Source organism: Panthera pardus, unplaced genomic scaffold, assembly GCF_024362965.1.
Source record: "Panthera pardus isolate Hobbes unplaced genomic scaffold, ASM2436296v1 HiC_scaffold_21, whole genome shotgun sequence".
NCBI lineage: Eukaryota > Metazoa > Chordata > Mammalia > Carnivora > Felidae > Panthera > Panthera pardus.
Genome location: NW_026526777.1, coordinates 59,637,395 through 59,640,750, shown reverse-complemented (window position 1 = coordinate 59,640,750; position 3,356 = coordinate 59,637,395). Strand labels below are relative to the sequence as shown.

The following is a 3,356-nucleotide window of genomic DNA, read 5'->3' as shown; positions in this document are numbered from 1 at the left end:
TGGAGAGGGGTGCATTGGTGTAACTGTGGACCGATGTGACAGTTCATGGAGAAAGGGGTGAGCAGTCAGCAAATAGAGAACTATTTGCATAGGTGTTATCCTAGGAGGGGACCATCTCAGGAGGTGGATCATAGGCAGTGCCATCACTTTGTTCACAATAGGCCCCAGGAGATCTTGGGACTCCTGTAACCTGGCACCCATGTTCTAGTAAGGTCCCATACCAGGCTCACTTGTGTACAGACACAGAGAGTTTGGGATGTTCTCTTGTTGTTTTCCCAGGTACCGGGGCTCTGGATACCAGAAACCCCAGTGTGCAGTATCATTTTGATGTTGGAGAGGGTTACTTAACCCACACTGGTGATGTCTCAGGATGTTTTCCAGGAGGTCACATAAGGTAACACAGAGCACCTAGAGCATGGCAGGTCAGGTCAGGTCAGGACACAGCTATGAGCCATCTCTGGGCACCCCTATCCCCTCGAGTTCAGTTCCAGGGAAAGGGGGACATGTGAGGCGCTCCTCTCCTGGACTGAGGGAGGTTGGATGGCAGTGGACGACCTGGTGGACCCATCATGGCCATGTAGATGTCATGCTGGGAAGGAGGGAAAAGGGATCTCTTAGATGCCGCTAGCCGATTACAGGTTTAATCCAAGGTCCTCAAACCACATGGCTTCTCCTTCTTGGGCGAGGTGTGTGCACACTGTGGTGTCATATCTGGAATGAATTCACATGGGTCTGAGGAGAAGCAAAAGCAAGCACACAGGGCTTTGAGGACTCCTGCCTGCCTGCTGGGCACTGTCTTTACAGAGCCACATGACACAGATGGAGGAGAAGCTGAATGATGAGAGCCCCTGCTCTACTTCCCTGAAGGACAGGAAGAAGCCCCATGCCATCAGGAGGATGCTGCGCTGGCTCAGGGTGAGTGCAGGTACCAGGGAAACCCAACACCCAGGCCCCCAGGCAATGAAAAGAATCCCAGGGCACAGAAAACACACTGCTACTCTCCTGGTATCTCTCGTAGACTCCTGTTCCCAGATGAACCTGGAACCCCATGTGCTCCCCAAACATGACCTCATGGCCCAGCCCCTTCCATGGCCAGATGCAACGTCACTCTCCATTTATTTGTAGGAATATCAGAAAAGAGATGTGAAGCCATTTCACGTCCCATTCTGTCTAGGATATATTGGCATTGTCGTACATGTTTCCTCAACAACTGTTCCCAGGTGTCCTGGTTCACCTGACCATCCTTCCACAACTTCTCCACGTCTGACACATGTTCATGATGAGCAGGGAGATTTTTACACAAAGGGCATGGGGCTCATGGTATTATGTCTACTGCTCTGCACTTTGGTTGCCAAGGAACACACGCCTGGGGCCCCTCCAGATCAGGAGCAAAGGCCTTACCACTGAGACTACATTCTGGAAATGAGATCACTTACCTCACCCATTCAGCCCTTCACAAATGCGGGACTGTGACATGATTCCCTCTGTTGCCATGTTACAGTGCTGCACTGAACATCCTACATGTCCTATTATCCTGACCCAACCTCTGCCAGGTAATGTTCCTGTCTTCTGGTCCCTAGAAAGGGCTGTACTGTTAGAAATCACAGGGACAATGCTGTTAATGCAGGGGGATGCTGTCCATACTCATCTAAGAATCTGACTTGAGATCCTAACGTGTTCAGTCATTCCCCACCTCAAATTCTCGTGTGAATGCCAAGATCCTTTTTCCTACTCTGGGCACCCAGGTCTCACGCTTGCCACAAGTCACTGGGGTCTGGGGATTTGGTCTGCATTCTGGACTCCAACCCTCCTGTTGGCCATAGTGCTGTGTCTGATTCTGTGTCCTTCCTGTGTTCTACCTCAGGGTACAAAGGTCACACCCGGGAATGAGAATGAGAACTGTGTGGGGTGGACCATCGAGGCAGGCCTGCTGAAGCAGCGAGTGGAGCACCTCGTGCCTGCCTTCCTGGGGAGAGACCCCATGTATGTCTCCACATTCATGGGCACGTACACAGCTTTTGCTACCACCCAGCAGGTCCTGGAACTGTTGTTTATGAGGTGAGCACCTTGCCCTTCACAGCCCAGTGTGATTCAGCCCCTTAAAGCTTTGAGTCTAAGGAAAGTCACCAAATGTCCTTGAGTCTGATTTTTTTCCTCTCATAAGAGTAGAATAACTCCAGGCACTCAGTGGGGGCACTGCAGGGAACGTCACCCTGGCCCTGCAGAAATGTCTGCTGGAAGGGCTGTGTCTGTGCTGGGTGATCTTTGTCCTCTTCCCCATGATCAAGTTTCTGCCTCATCCCTCACTGTCACCAGGTGTTGTGTTGTGCTGTTTCCCCATTTGAAAAGGAGATTGGAGGTTCTATCTGTGTGTCTGAGTCCTGGGTCAAACCAGTCAAGGATGCCCAGGATAAGCAGCAGGCCCAGACCCACACCAATATGTGTGATGGAGCTGATTGGGGCCCTATCATTCATCAAACATACAGGAAGCCCCACTACATGCAGGCACGTCTGTAGGAGCTGACTGGGATCCAATGCACAGAGCAGACAGCACCCTCCCCTCCAGAGCTCCATTCTAGTCAGCAGTCAGTGACTCTGGATATGACAAGAGGTAGTATCCACAGGACACCTGATATGATGCCCTTCTGGCCTCCTCCAGATATGACTGCTTCCTTCCTGAGACTGAGGAGGATGGCGGACCCTGGGAGCAGGAGAAAATTTGAGTAGGCTGAGCTCATGCTGGAGGGCCTTCCTTCTCCAAGATTGCAATTCTGAGACTGTGCGTGGGAGGGCCTGCAGGACCCAGCATCCCACACATCTGAGAGTCCTGTGAGAAGGCAAAGGCCTGAGGGCTTCTCCTTGGAAGCAAGGAAAGGGGTCTTGTCCTGTCTGGTAGAGGATGGGCTGTGGGCACAGTGAGACAGTAGACAGCACCAGAGGACAGCATCAGCCCCTTTGAGAGTCCAACCCCATCCCTTTCCCACTCACAGCCTTGCCTCCACCCCCATCAGGGGACCCAGATAAAGGTTTTGGGGAACATCACACTCACCACCTTGTAGAACATCAACAGTGTGTGCTTAGCATGAGTTCAGGAGACACAGTGAGGGTTCAAGGAGCACATATCACCCACACTATGGGAGACCAGTGTCAGTGGGAGGACACCCACATGTGCACTGAGTGAATGAGGCAGCATAGAGGCACAGGTCGCCACGTTGAAGGTATGAGGAGGGTCCCAGCAAGCCCAGGTAAGAGACAGAGTCCCTTTGTCCCATATTTGTTCAGATTTTCATGGAGCGCTAAGGTATGCAGTGAAGGCACTGACTCATCCTGACACAACCCCTTCACTCACGCACGGA

General features: G+C 52.1%; 1 long non-coding RNA gene across 1 annotated transcript; it reads left to right on the top strand.

Annotated features, from left to right (window-relative positions):
* The first annotated feature begins 814 nt into the window (after window positions 1-814).
* Window positions 815-2,029, top strand: LOC109261211 (uncharacterized). Its single transcript, XR_008424696.1, has 2 exons — window positions 815-915; window positions 1,865-2,029. It is a non-coding gene; the product is annotated as an uncharacterized LOC109261211 (long non-coding RNA).
* The last annotated feature ends 1,327 nt before the right edge of the window (window positions 2,030-3,356 follow it).